Source organism: Protopterus annectens, chromosome 14.part0 (assembly GCF_019279795.1).
Source record: "Protopterus annectens isolate FY-2018-M chromosome 14.part0, PAN1.0, whole genome shotgun sequence".
Classification (NCBI taxonomy): Eukaryota; Metazoa; Chordata; order Ceratodontiformes; family Protopteridae; genus Protopterus; species Protopterus annectens.
Genome location: NC_056748.1, coordinates 613,729,570 through 613,744,189, shown reverse-complemented (window position 1 = coordinate 613,744,189; position 14,620 = coordinate 613,729,570). Strand labels below are relative to the sequence as shown.

At 33.2% G+C, this 14,620-nt stretch overlaps 1 protein-coding gene across 1 annotated transcript in view; it reads right to left on the bottom strand.

Annotated features, from left to right (window-relative positions):
* ALOX5 (arachidonate 5-lipoxygenase) overlaps positions 1-14,620 on the bottom strand; it is an 825,341-nt gene that overhangs the window by 643,981 nt on the left and 166,740 nt on the right. The gene's annotated exons all lie outside the window — the stretch shown is intronic.

Here is a 14,620-nt window from a genome sequence, read left to right as displayed (position 1 = left end):
GGGAAAAGGGTGTGCACTTGCACATACCTCACGGTTGATCCCTGGTGGAGACTGGGAACACACAGGGGAGAACTGTCCTTAAGGGGAAACAGGTAGGGGAGCATTGGCTGAGTCACTGTAGAGACAAGATGACATACCAACACACATCCCCTTTACACTTTGACCGCCAGACATTCAGTGAGTGAGCATGGTGGAATCAGATAAAGTTAGGGAATAACAAAACACTCCCCAACAACAGTTTGGTGCTGCACCAGAGTCCTCAATCACCTCACCTTCCTTAGTTGTGTACCAGGTAGAGCCTAGGTAAGGCTACAGCAGTAAATGAGGAGAGAAGTTGGTGGCAGCTCACAGTCAGCTGCAATGAGCCAAAAATACAGTAAAATAATGGTTCATTGCTATCATCATAGCCTTATTAAAGGCTACAACAAGAACATCTAGATCAGCATCAGCAAATTGGGGCTGCCAATGACTTTACCGGTAAATACCAAGCTGGTTTGTTATACAGTTCTGAAAATATCTATAGTAGCAATTTAATACCTATAAGTGAACATTTCTTTTCATAAAGTCCTGATGCTAGGTTTGACCAAGTACTTTGATTAACTGCTCAGACCTATCTTCTCCGTTAATCAAGCTATTAAACAGCATGGGCAACAGCAGAGAAGAGATAAATTCATCCAAAAGTGCAAGGTAAAGCTTAATGTTGCACAGACTACCTTGTGCTCAGACTGTTTAATACATACAAAATGCAAGGTTAAAGTTAAGCAAGTTAGTAGTGAACAAAACACATTGTAGTATTTTATAGTATCATTTATTCATATATTTTGTTAAACAGGTTGTTCAGGTAGGCTGATGCCCATTTTCAGAGGAGTTCATGGAGCAGCATCTAGTTAACTGACTTGGTCATTAATATAGTAGGCAAATAAAGGCCTAGGGATTCAAACACAGGGCTTCAGGATGACATCAGCCGGCAGAGTCTAGCTTTACTCCTCAGCACTAACTGTTCAATTATTGAAACAGCAGGTTCTGTGAAACAATATATACATATAACAGCTAAGAAAGAGTTAAGTGCTTCCTCTAGGACTTGAACCCAGCTGATGTGAACCCTTCTAAGTGCTCTTTTTAAGTACATAGGCAAGTACATGGATATCTGCTCAAGACAAAAATAACTAAAAAAGTAGCAGAGTAAAAAAAATAGCAACATTAAAAAAAAACTTAGTAAAGTGGAAGTGACTACACAGCCAAGAATTATCCACAAGATAGATTAAAAGGGAGTTTGTCAACAGAGAGCTTAGGTTTAAAATATCTAGCATAACAGTTAATACTATTAGTGAGTGATGTATAGATTACAGGCATGGAATGGAACTAGAGGGTAATCCTTTAAATAATCTGACTTCAATCTAACAAAAAATTAAATTAATAATAATAATAATAATAATAATAAAAGTTCCTAGCAAAGCTACAAACAGGAGACAATGAATTTTAGTCAAATGCAACTATCAGGCTAAGAAAAATAACCAGAGTTGAAAAAATTTATGACTAAAATGACACAAATAAAATTATATAATGATAAAGTATAACAAAAGCTGCAAGTACACAATACATAAGAATGATAAATGGGGGGAGGGCGTGGCCAGGTTGAGCCTTGAGTAGCAGCACTTTCTCTCAGCTCTGCCTTATCAAAACTTTTATGACAAGAAATTTTGATTATAGCTATCTAAATAACAAAATTTTTTATATATTTGGATTCATCTAATAGTCTATTTAGATAGTATCTTAATATTTTTTTTTTATTTTTTTCCTGTCAAAACATAAGAGATAAACGTCTGGCACCAAAATTCAGTATGAACTTTACAAAATCTCCTCACCAGGATACAACATTAAAAAAGGAGCTCCAATCATTGCTATCCACCATCCAAGAACTATCAACAAAAATAGACAAAATGGACCTGAAGCTAGATAACTTTAAAGAAAAATGTTCACAACAAATGGAGACTTTACATCAAGATCTCAAACAGCAGAAAGAACAAATTACAGGTAAATGACATGGACTGTAGAATTCAAGAAAATGAACACAATTTAGAATTTCTTTTAAAACAAAACTCCTTTCTTCAAACAAAAATTGATCTAAAGAGCAGATCACGAAGAAACAACATCAGGATCTTTGGGCTACCAGATAACATTGAAGAAAATAACATGGAAAATGTTTAACCTCATGGTTACCTGAGATTTTTGCAACTTCCTGAAGACCTTTCCTTTGGTATTGAAAGGGTTCACAGATTCTTGGTTCCATCTAAAAATAGTAAAAGTAATTCTACAAAATCTGTAATAGTCAAATTTTTATCTTCACATGATAAAGAAATTGTATTAAAGTCAGCATGGTCCAATTCACCGATTAAATTCAAAGATAACATCATACGCTTTGATAATGACTATTCTTCTTCTGTAATTGCCAAAAGGAAACTATGTTTGCCACTGCTCAAAGAACTTAAAAAAGCACAAATAAAAACACATTTGCTTTTTCCAGCAAGGCTGAAAATCTTCCTTCAGGATGGCCCAAAAATATTTGAAGAATAAGATACAGCTATTAGATTTATCAAAACAAATAAAATACTGGAGAAATAGATTAAATGGATTGGACTACGTCTAATGTTAAAGGATTTGCAGAAAATGGATCCTGAAAAACACTTAAACACAAGAAACTCAAAAAATGACTTGAGTTGGAATATATTATCTTTGTTTTTCACACATACATAATTCTTTTTTATGACCCAGACGTCTAGTGAGATGAAAATGATTCAACAGGTGAGTGTTGATGTTACTTTTTCTTAAAGTTTCTGGTTTGTGTTAGTTATTAATTAGTCTACATTATTTATTCCTTTTGTTGTTAACACCATGCTCTATTTCACACACTTATTAATAATACTTTATTCTTTCTTTATACATTTCTGAATATAAGTTATAAATCATTCCCTACAAGAGCAAGGTTTGAGAATATATTGTCTAGCTACTGAAAGTTTGTTGTCCTTTGTTGCTTATTCTACTGTTAACTTTGGCATTAATGCTTAAATAATATAAAACTTTTAGTCACTATAAACATATTTATTGAATTAGTTATCTACTTAATGTACTTGTTATAGTTTTGGGGATAAATAGATTTCATTCATAGTGATTTAAAGTTTGTTTTTGTTCCGGTCTGCTTGCACTGTTCTTTTGGTTTGTTGCACTGCTTTTTTGTCTCATGGCTTTGTGTGGCAGTGAGGAGTTCATGGTGGTTTGGTGGGCAATATAGTGCTTCAGTTATTAAATATGTTCTGCTCTTGTTATTTGTTTTCTTTTTGTTAGTGTCTGTATGGAATGGTCTTGGTATTAGTTATATGATTTTTCTTTTAATTATGGGTTTTCTATAAGGAAACTGTGTGTTGATGCCACCAGTTTGTGTCTTGTTTTGATGGTACACATCTTTCATTTTATTTTTTGGTTGGCGGCTTGGTAGTGAGTCAGGCTTGAGTAATATTTTCACTTAAAATTCTTGTTAAAGCTCTGTGTGTGTTTGGGTTGTCTTGTGCATGTCGCAAGGCACTCTAAATCTTTAATTATTGTGAAAACAGCTTACTGTTTCCCGCTGGAACTCCTAGAACCTTTTTTTAAGGGCAGCGGCTCGGTGACCTGTTTCTTCCATATCTAGGGGTCTTCTCATTGCCGTGTGTCATCAGCAACAGCTTGACAAAGTTATGGAAGTTACGGTTCTTATGCATTTCTTCATTTATCTGTCATGGGAGCGGAATGAGCTATCGGAGCAGCAAGAAGAAATAATTGACTATAAGAAATATCAAAAGTCAATTTTTGTTGTTTTCTTTTATCAAAATATGTTTGAAGTTGATAAATAGCTTTATTATTATTAGTAACCTTTAAAGTAAACCAGACAAAGCATGGACTAGGTCACACTCATGCTGGTAACTGTGCTATGAAAGAAAAAAGATGTACTGCCTGATTCCCATTGTTCTTTTAACTTTTAGGTATTACTTATTAATATGCTGAAAAGTGGATCCCATTCTATTCAGTTATATGCATGTTTTTATATAGTCATATTATACAGAAAAAATAGTTGTGCTATGCTGGAGAAAGAAATATTATATTTCATTTACAGTATTCTGTTGACACTAAATGTTAGTAGTATTAGGGTTTTATATTTATATTTTTTCAGTATCTTCTTTATATGTTTTCCAGGTCAACTGTTCTATAAGTTAGTCTATAGTCACATTACAAAGTAACTATATATTCTGACCTATATCCCTAATGCAGTCTTTAACTTCATACTATTTTATCTCAATGATCACTGACATATGAGCTTAGTATATTATAGAAAGTGCTCTTATAAATTATATGCTTTTTGATTAAATTTTTTTAGCTAAAGAATAGCAACCTTATCATATCTAAATATATTTACTGTTGCAATTTAAGCACTGTTTTGAGTACTTTCTTGTTAAAAGGAGCAATGCTTTATTTTTGTTTATTTCAATATCACCAACAATATATTGTGGTTCTTAAGAAATATAGATTTATGAGAAAGAAGGAGAAGAAAAGGAAAAGGTTAAATTTAATGGTAAATGAACACAATAAGTAAACTAGTATAGTGGAATTTGGTTACAATAGTTGAATGGAATTATTAGGGCAGCAAAAACAAGTCAGGCAACTGGAACTTATATTAGATACATTTAGAAATGTATCTTTTACAATCTTACTCATGCAGACATTCTATCTAGAACTATAGTTATTTGAAGATTGATGTCCCAAAATGTTGCTGATTATTTTAGTGTCTACGAAGACTTATTCTTATGGTTATCATTGTCGTGTTTATGATTTTGTTTCTAATTTATGGATATTAATGATAGTATACAAATGTGATTTAACTGCTCCTAGTATATCATAGTTAGTTTCCAACTACTTATGAGAGCAAATAGCTTTATATTAACATATATTGTTGAAAACAGTTTGACTATTGGAGCAAAGAATTAATTAATACATACTTGTGTTCATACTTATTATTACAAATACATTACATTCTTCAGCTGCTTACAAATACATTTCTGGCAAGACAGACTTTAATAGTTATGTTTCATATACAAACATATAATTAATAAAAAAGAATTCTTGAACTTATTATTTTAATTCAAATTTATCTATAATATCCGGTTTATGCTAATATATAGTTTTGAAGAAACTAAACATCTATATAGTAATGTCCTATGTTATTAACTATTATAATTTAATACTAGTTAACAAGTTAATAGTTTTATAAATATTTAATCTAAGATAAGTTTATTTCTGTACATAGAAGATGTAATTTCACTTAAAAGCTATACTTTTAATTATGAATCAGCTTATAATTAGGCAGTCTCTGATTGAAACTTGCTAGTAGTTAAAATATTAATTTGAGTGATTGATGTCACTCAAATTAGGAGTTTATAACTCCAGAAGGGTTTTGGGTGGGGTTTTTTTGTTAATAGATTCTGTTACAATTCTTTGACAACAGTGTTTTTGATGTTCACTAAAATTTGCATAGCTGAAAGCTATTTAAACATATCTCTTGTTATACTTCTTTATACTTCATGTATAATAAACAGTTGTACTCCTTACATCTACCCATTATCTTCATATAGAGAAAAAAATAATAAAAGCCACAGTTAACATGCATTATTAGATAAACAAATAATGTCATGACTTCTTTACATTGTAGTTTACTTAACATTAATGGTCTAAACAATCTTAATAAGAGAAGATCTTTAAATAAATATCTCAAATTACAAAACTCGCAATTAATATTTCTTCAAGAAACTCATTTGATATGATATTTCTAAATTAGACTCTAAATTTTTTTCTATTCTGGTTAGCTCTGAGCATTCTCAAAAAAGAGGTATTGCAATACTATGGAATAATAAACTACCTATGCCTAAAATAATGGAAACATACCAAGATAACAAAGGTATGGTAGCTTCAGTTATTATAGAGTTTAACAACACAATATTCACTTTATTCAATATATACTGGATTCCTGGCTTTGGATTTAATTCAGCACAGCAACATATAGAACACATTGCACATTTTTCTAAAGGTAATATCATATTAGCTGGTGACTTTAATTGTATTTTGATAGCAAATATTCTACCTCTATTGGTAAAAGAAGGATCTTGACTACCACCAGGCTACTGAAAGAATTTACTGAATCTTTTTTGTTAAAGGAGATTAACAGCTATCTTCTTCTTCTTCTTTCAGCTGCTACCATCAGGGGTCAGCACAGCAGATCAACTGCTTCCATTTCTTCCTGTCCTCTGCATCTTGCTCTGTCACACCAGCCACCTGCATGTCCTCTCTCACCAAATCCATAAACCTTATCTTAGGCCTTCCTCTTTTCCTGTTACCTGGCAGCTTAATCCTTAGCATCTTTTTCCTAATATACTCTGCATCCCTCCTCAGCACATGTCCAAACCAATGTAATCTTGCCTCTCTGGCTTTGTCTCCAAACCTTCCAACCTGGGCTGACCCTCTAATATACTAATATATTAATATACACACCCAGTGCAAATCTTAACATCTTCAACTCTGCCACATCAAGCTCTGACTCCTGCCTTTTTGTCAATGCCACTGTCTCCAACCCATATAACATAGCTGGTCTCACTGCCCTCTTGTAGACCTTCCCTTTCACTCCTACTGGTACTCATCTGTCACAAATCACTCCTGACACTCTTCTCCACCCATTCCATCCTGCCTGTACTCTCTTCTTCACCTCTCTTCCACACTAACCATTACTCTGAACTGTTGATCCCAAGTGTTTAAACTCATCCACCTTCGCCACCTCTATTCCCTGCATCCTCACCATTCCTCTATCCTCCCTCTCATTCACACACACATATATTAACAACTATGGAGGCTCTAAATCACTTTTCTATACATTTTATTCACACAGACATAACTCATAATCAAGGACGGACAGGGTTTTTACTTCCAATAATCTAGCGGATTCTTTAATTAATGCAAATGTGATTACATGTCCCCTTTCTGATCATAATTCCATAACCTTTGATATATATATATATTCATTCAATTTCCAATGTTCAGATAAAAAGGATCCCAGCATATATCACTAAATTAAATTATTTTAATACCTTCATTTCTACAGAAGTTCATAACTTTATAGAACTTAACACTATTAATGATGCATCTGAAATTTTCATTTGGGATGCAATGAAGTCTTATTTATACAGCAGAATAATTGATTGGTACAAAAAGAAAATAATTTCACGGGATAAACAACTAAAAGAAATACAATCTAATATTGATATATTGAATTTTGATCTTTCAAAAAACAAAGGAGACAAAGCTAAAATAAAATAAATAAATTCTTTAAATAAGAAGTATCTTGAGATATTAAATCATAAAACTATGATTAGTTTAGAGAAATTGAAATTTCTTTCTTTCTCAACAAATCCTAGATCCATGACTATTCTAGCCAATAAAACTAAAAGATTAAATAAATTCAATCACATCAATGAACTTTATTCACCACAAAAAAAAAAGAAAATGGTCTCTGATTTACATAATATATTAAACAAATTTAGAGAATTTTTTTTTCAAACTAAATCAGTCCTCTGAGTTAATAAATCCTAAAAAAAGATATCCAGGCATTTATTAATAAAAATTCAACAAAAAAATTAACAGAAGAGCAAGTTAAACTACTGGATAGCCAAATTACTTTTAAAAATATACAATTGCAAATTAATAAACGTAAACAAAATAAAGCTCCAGTCAATGATGGCATTATTCCAGAAATATCCAAAATTTTACCTATTAAAGCTCTCACAATGTTACATTCTGTTTTCAACATAGTACAAAATAAAAATATTATCTGACTGTCATGGAAATATACCTTTATTACTCCTATTCAAAAACCTGATAGAGACCCCACTAAATGTAATTCATATAGACCTATTTCCTTATTAAATATGAACTACAAAATGTTTATGTCTATATATGCAAATAGGCTTAAAAACTTTCTTCCTAAATTACTGGAAGCGGACCAACTTATGACAACATTAAAAGAATAACCTTAACTGAATCAGTAAAGAACTTAAAAAATAATCTAACTATAGTTAGTTTTGATATAAATTGTGGTTTTGATACAATTAATTGGGAATATGTATTTATTCTTTTGGAGGAACTTAATTTTTCAAAAGAATTTATAAATCTTATTACTCAATTATATACCGGATGTCAAGCATATATTAAAATAGGTCCTAATATCTCTCATTTCATAACAATTATAAAAGGTACTAAGCAAGGCTGTCCATTATCTCCCCTTTTATTTACTTTAATTATGGAACCCTGGGCAAATCTGATAAGGGATAACAGTAACATTAAAGGATATGAAGTAGGTTTTAATGAAACATCAAAAATTCAAATGTTTGCAGACGATATATTGATTACATTGGGTGGCAAGAATCCATCTTTACAAGATTTATTCAATGACATGGATAATTTTCAAAAAAACTCTGGCCTTAAATTCAATCATAATAAAACACAAATCCTTTTAGTTGGTCAAAAAAAATTGAATATACAAGATAATTTCAAAAAATATATAGCGCAATCCCTACAAATAACATATTTAGGTATAGCTATTACTAACAACATAAAAGATACTCTAAAACTGAATTTCAATAAAAACATTGCAAACATAGACAATTTAATAAATAGATGGCCAAAAATAAGATTCTCGATGGATGAAAATTTGTCAGTTATAAAGATGGCATTACTTCCTAAAATCTTATATATAATTCAGTCTATATCTATACCCCTTCATATTTAATAATTAAAAAGTTTAATATAATTAAAAAATTCATTTGGCATCCAATTAAACCTAGAATCGCATTATCATACTATATGTATAGTTGGGAAAATGGAGGTATTGCACTACCTAATCTAGAATTTTACTCAATCTCTTCAGTAATTAAATCAATCTCTTACCTTATGGACAGAAAATATTCAGCAAAATGGAAAGAGTATATTCTAATTTTATCTCAAAATCCAAAAAGTAATAATGATACCTATATGTTAAATTTAATAAACAACTCATTTATCTGGATATTGAAAGAATTTTTCTCTTACTATCATACCCAGATATTTAAATCTAACTACATAACTCTAATCTTAAAATCCTTTAAAAATGGTATCCTTAGATTTAAAATATATAAAAGTTGGATATTCCTTATTTACCCCATAGCCTATACACAAGGGATCATTTTTACTACAGATTACCATAAAATGTCACTATTCAAACAAAAGCATCTGATAGCTTGGCATCAAATGATGAACAGCATTGAGTTAAAATCAGTTAATACTCTTATAGAAGAGAAGAATCTTGATTCAACTCTATGGCTAGATTTTCAAGAAGCTAGGAAATATATCAAGGGTAAACTTGATCTAATCCCCACTTCATCTAAGACTTCAATCCTTCACTTATACAGTATTTAATTGTTTTCCCTCAGCAGAACAATTCAACGAAAATTAGTCTTTCATATATATATAGAACAATAAAGTCAGATTTGGATATATACACAGACAATTATTGGAATTTTTTTTCTATCACTATTAATTGTAATCCTACAGACAAAGATAAATTAAATATTCTTCAATCAGCTGGTAAAACTACATCTTCACTCAAATGGAAACTATTTACATGGAGATTTTTAAATAGATTGTATCTCACTCTATACAATATTAATAAGATAATTAAAAATAATGTTTTTATGTTGGAGATGTAAAAAGGATGTAAACGCAGACTGGACACTTATATTTTATGATTGCTTATTCTTAAAGAAATTTTGGGAAGATATTAATAAATTCCTACAAGCAATCTTTGCTGATAATTTTTCACTCACCAAATTATTAGTGTTATTTAACACCTCAATTCCAAATTGTGTAAAACTGAGTAAATATTCAATTCTATGGTCTGTTCTATCCATTGCCAGGAAAGAAATCACAAAAATTGGAAATCTTTACATATCCCCTTTTTTCAAAATTTTAAAGATCTTCTCAAGGATGTATCTAAACTAGAATTATTGACAATTAAATCTAGATCTTCAAGGAATACAACAATATACAATCATTGGATGAGTATAAATAAATTATTAGTAAAACAATAACATGAATGTAAAATCAAACCTTATTTTTAGCTTAACAGTATTATCTAATGCTTGTACAGTGAACATTTTTGTATATAGTTTATGTTATATTTGTTCTTTATATCACTGTTCTCCTGTTTTTTATCTAATGTACCTTAAAATCTATTCAGTTATTCTTATAATAGTTGTTTACTTCAGCAATGATTTCAATCAAATTTTATTAAAAAAAAGAATAATAAATAAAGCAGTAAGAAACAGAATATTGTAGGAAAAGCTATATGTTCAAGAAAAATTAGCTAGCTGTCACAAAATGGGACATCAGAACCAAAAATCACAAAGGCTGCATTTTGATGTGAATAAATTCAGTGAACTAACTTTCCTCTGCAAGTGATTTTGGAATTCAATAATCCTGGAGACAAAGACAAACAAATCTCTAGAATCTGATTATTTTTATTTGGGCATCCTTTGAAAGGACTAACCTGGCAAATGCAAGGCTAGTCCTGATTTGGGACAGACGGGCCCTCCTTATTCAAATTGTGTTAAGACATGGGTGATTTTAAAATTTTAGAATTTGGTGGAAAATGAGAAAGAAATTACTAGGCCAAAAGTTAAGTTTACAAAATAGAACTGAGATGATTGCTCCCCATCTGAATGTTTGATTGGTGGGTTTACCATCAAAATGTTACATGTCAGTTACCCAACCTGGAAAGGTGAAAGGCAATGTTCCGAGTTGTCATAATACTAACTTTCAAAGTGACGAATCCACAAGACTGAGTGCTGGTGTGCATTTGCTCTTGTGGATTCGTTATTTTGCACTGAGATCACACTACAGTGGGGATTGGGAAATTTACCCTTTCCTTCACTGTAGTGCAATCTCACAGTTTGTATATATAAGTAGCACATAACTGGAACTGTACATATTTTCCTGAGTTGTCAACTTTCCTTAATTCTTACTTTCAGTTATATGAACGATCAGTAATGTGTTTTATGACATTCTGGGTCGCATATATGCACACTCACAATTGTCAGTTGAGAGATTTTGAAAGAAAACTGATTGGTGCATCAGAAAAATTTGTAGAAAGAAAATGAGTAAATTGCAGTAGCTCAGAAGGTCTAACGCTAAAAGACTGTAGAGGACTAGTACTGGAGTTCAGTCAGTTTATTTATTTTATTTATTGTTTAATCCACCTTTAAATGTATTACCTCTGCACAAAAAATAAAGACACCAATGACAAGGAAGTTAGAAGACTCGAGTGCTAGTCTCTCATTCCCTGGTAATCTGGTTTCATTTGTCTGGCGATGTTTCAGACAGCTTCAACACAACTACTCTGTGGTCTGTGACTTGGATAGCTTCAGGGCTTGGGTCAGCTAAAGTTTTCTCTTCCAAATTCACTTTAATTATATAAGCTGTGGAACAGACACCCCACCCACATAAAGTTCAACCTTGTCCATATTCAAGTGCAACTTAGATCTATAGATGGAAAACAGAAAATTTTCCCCAGGACTGCCCTTGTACTACTAATGGACAGATACAGCTCCTAAATACTTTGTCCCATGCATGGGTCCCCTCAAATTATCTATGGTATGATCACAGTCATTCTCATTAGGGATAATATATAATTATCGACCATGGGATGGGTAAGGACAATCTATTCTACACCAAACGGGATAAGTTATTTTCAGTACAAAAAGGGAAATTGGTTAGGCCTTCTGGCCAACAGGGTAGCTAGCCTAGTACTTACTTGTAAACTTATGAACCTATAAGTGATCACAGGAATATGCTTACAAGAAAAAAATGCATGAGAAAAGTATATGTATAAAAATCACCACATAATAGTTAAAATAATGAATACACCAAGTATATTTGTAAGAAAGCTAGACACATTGTTATCAGTAACTCAAGGACGGAACGTAACAATGTATCACCAGCAGTACTAACCTACTTACACACAGTTAATCATTAATTCACCTGATCTACATAGCCTCAAGACAAAAATGCTACAGCTAGTTCAGATCAATGACCCCTTAAGTACAAATAAATAGGCTAAAATCCTAAAAGTTTGGAGTCTGATTATATGTAAAGAAATGCTTTGAAAAGGTTGACATAGCAACTGCAAGATTAAGCAACCTTAGAAGGATATCACTCTAAGGCAAAAGTAACAGGAACTAATCTTCTGTTTAAATTCCCACTGTCTTCTCAGTACACAAAGTATACTTATTGTGACACTGCCAGTCCAGCTATCTGGAATTTTGTAAATAATCATATGTCATTTGTGAATTGTAATATGACTCATATTCTTGCCCTACAAATGTAAGAGAACTGTATGTTATGTACTGAGCTTCAAGAATGTAACCTCAGTGTACCCTACTGGAAAAGAGCAGAAATGTATATACCTGTGCAAATGTATGTTTTAATAGTAGAAGCTGGAACATACAGAGTTAACTTGCAAAACTTCAAGAAAATAAGTTGAAAAGTAAAGTGTTTTATGATTGTGTTATCTCAGTTTCAGTGCAGCAAGCAGATGCAATGTCTAGAGCTAGAGGTTTTCCTATTGCCTTGAAACAGAAACAATTACTAGGTTTCAAATGTAGAAATATTGTTATTGCTCTACAACATCCTAGTAGCTGCACACATCTGTGAGATATGTATTTTTTGACACATAAGTGTTAAATTCTAAGTATCTGTTTAGCCTGGGAACTGAAGTCAGGTGCAAAGAGTGATGTCATCTGAGCTAACCCAGCAGTAATGTTGATTATTAATTTAAGAACTCTCTCAGGAAAAAAAATGGGCATTTTGTATCTTGTCTTGGACCTAGAAACATCCATCATCTGCATTTGCCTTGCTCTGTAAGTAAGTTATTTAGGGCATAGTATCTTTATCACCCTTACCTGCTGCCCATCTTTACTAGCTCGGTCCCTCTGTCTAGCCAATTGGTACAGGTCCTTTTCTCCCTCCTTAGTGTCCAACCTTTTATACAACTCTTCATACACCTTATCCTTAGCCTTCGCCACCTCTCTCTTTGCCATGCACCTCATCTCCTTATACTCTTGTCTACTTTCTTCATCTCTTTGACAATCCCACTTCTTCTTCTTCGCCAGCCTCTTTCTCTGTATACTCTCCTGTACTTCTTCATTCCACCACCAGGTCTCATTGTCCTCTTTCCAGATGTCACACCAAGCACCTTTCTAGCCATCTCTCTTACTAGCTCTGCTGTAGTTACCCAGCTATTCGGTAACTCTTCACTGCCACCCAGTTCCTGTCTTAACTCTTCCTTGAACATCACCTCACAATTGCCATTTTTCAATTTCTACCATTTGATCCTTGGTGCTGCCCTCACACTCATCCTCCTCTTCCTGATCACCAATGTCATCCTACAAACCACCATCCTATGCTGCCTAACTACACTTTCCCTGCCACCATTTTACAGTCTCCAATCTCCTTCAGACTGGCCCTTCTACATAAGCTATAATCCACCTGTGTATTTCTTCCTCCACTCTTGTATGTCACCCTATGCTCCTCCCTCTTGTTAAAATACAGGTTCATCACAGCCATGTCCATCCTTTTCCAAAATCCACTACCATCTAACCTTCTGCATTCCTTTGCTTAACACCATACCTACCCATCACTTCCTCATCCCCTCTGTTCCCTTCATCAACATGCCCATTGAAATCTGCTCCAATCACCAGTCTCTCACCCTTGATTACAGTCATCACCACTATATCCAACTCACTCCAAAATTTTTCTTTCTCATCCATCGCACACCCAACTTGTGGAGCATATGCACTAAAAACATTCATCATTACACCATAAATTTCTAGCTTTATAAACATCACTCTATCCGACACTCTTTTCACCTCCAAAACACTCAGCATACTGTTCCTTCAGGATAATGCCTACACCATTTCTCCTCCCATCCACACCATGATAAAATAATTTGAAACCATCTCCGATACACCTAGCCTTGCTCCCCTTCCATCTGGTCTCTTGGACACACAACATACCAACCTTCCTTCGGTCCATCATATCAGCTAGCTCTCTCCCTATACCAGTCATACTGCCAACATTCAAAGTTACAACCCTCACTACCACAGTCCTAGCCTTTAGCTGCCTTCGGGCATGCCTTCCCCCTCTTCTCCTCCTTCAGCCAACAGTAGCCCAATTTCCGCCAGCATCCTGTTGGCCATCAGTACTGGTGGCAGTCGTTGTTAACCCGAGCCTCGACCGATCCGGTATGTATTTCTGTACTGTTGTCTGCATGTATAATTTGGCAAAATTTTATGCCGGATGCCCTTCCTGATGCAACCCTCCCCATTTATCCAGGCTTGGGACGGGCACAAAGAAATGCACTGGCTTGTGCATCCCCAGTGGCTGGGTAACATCTGATGCATATACAGGTGGCTACTTCTCTGGGAAGAATAAATCAGCATGCTATTTATAAATGCCT